Source organism: Bison bison, unplaced genomic scaffold (genome assembly GCF_000754665.1).
Source record: "Bison bison bison isolate TAMUID 2011002044 unplaced genomic scaffold, Bison_UMD1.0 scf7180017864365, whole genome shotgun sequence".
NCBI lineage: Eukaryota > Metazoa > Chordata > Mammalia > Artiodactyla > Bovidae > Bison > Bison bison.
In genome coordinates this window covers 262,727-264,475 of record NW_011494937.1, presented here as the reverse complement: position 1 = coordinate 264,475, position 1,749 = coordinate 262,727, and positions in this window count along the sequence as shown.

Below are 1,749 nucleotides of genomic sequence, written 5' to 3'. Positions count from 1 at the left end.
CCAGCAATGGTGTGTACATCCCATCACCATTCAAATCTCTTCTCCTTGTTCTTCTATCTCGTATTTCTGGCCCACCTTGGCAAGGTTCTCCTTTCTTAATGGGAGAAATACTTGGAGAAAATCTGCCATTTTTATGATATTTGAGTTTATGACTCAATTTTTCCAGCAGGAAAAGAAGTATAACTACACTTTGAAGGTCTTCCTGTACATTCTTCAGTAATCTTTCATTGCTTTCTCTTAAAATATACTGCTTTTTTTTTTTTTTTTTAAGTTATGCCACATGGCTTGCAGGATCTTAGTTCCCCAACCAGGGATTGAACTCTGGCCCATGGCACTTCTAACCACTAGACGGCCAGGGAAGGTCTTACATTTCTATTAATTACAATATTTTATTATTCTTTGGTAATTTTTAAATAAGTTCTTTTTTTGCCATAACTTCTTAAAATGATTTTTATCAATCTATAGGATAACTGATAATTTGTTAGTTCTTGCTTTGTAAAGGAAACGTATCAATCCACGGATGATATATTCAGTTCAGTTCAGTCGCTCAGTCGTGTCTGACTCTTTGCAACCCAATGGACTACATATGTTACAATTTGTCAATTGATTCTTTTATATTTTACTCAGGATACAAAGACTCTGTAAATTATAAATACCCAAACTTTGTTTTTATAAATAATCATTTACATATATTTTTATAATGTTTTATTATAAGCACAATCAATTCTTTGGAGAATAACAGATTAAGTATGCTTGCCATATTCATGACAACAAAAATTCATCTTGCATTTCACTGTGATTCAAGGTATTACTTCCAATCTTCTGGAAGTAATATCCTTTTTCACACTGTTGGACAAAGGGGTGCTTGATGTTTGATCCCAAAAGGAAAAAACTGTGCAGATCCTCTGGTGTGTTTCCTGATAGTCATTTTTTCCCCCTCTGGTTTACACAATCCCAGTTTTCTGCTTGTTATTTTTTTTTTTTATTTCTTTTTTTTTTTTATTTAACTTTACAATATTGTATTGGTTTTGTAAAGGCACAGGTAGCTACAGTTTTCAGGACCATGAGTCTGGCTTCAGACACTGGGGTTTACTGCAGAAAGCAAATTATTGTAGACTCTTTTTCTTTCATTACTCATGATTCACATTTGGGCTTATGACCCTATCTTGGCACATGGAACCAGCTGAGTGACTCCAGGATAAAATTTGCTATGCTTTATTTATTTTTTTACCATTGTTTTGACCATGGGCCACTTACAGAAAGCAGAAACTTTTCAAATCTTTGTTGTCCCAAAGTCTTCGAGTATCAGCTTTGTTTATCAAACTGTGTATTTATACACTCATGTATGGATGTGAGAGTTGGACTGTGAAGAAAGCTGAGCGCCGAAGAATTGATGCTTTTGAACTGTGGTGTTGGAGAAGACTCTTGAGAGTCCCTTGGACTGCAAGGAGATCCAACCAGTCCATTCTGAAGGAGATCAGCCCTGGGATTTCTTTGGAAGGAATGATGCTAAGGCTGAAACTCCAGTACTTTGGCCACCTCATGCGAAGAGTTGACTCATTGGAAAAGATCCTGATGCTGGGAGGGATTGGGGGCAGGAGGAGAAGGGGACGACAGAGGATGAGATGGCTGGATGGCATCACTGACTCGATGGACGTGAGTCTGAGTGAACTCCGGGAGTTGGTGATGGACAGGGAGGCCTGGCATGCTGTGATTCATGGGGTCGCAAAGAGTCGGACATGACTGAGC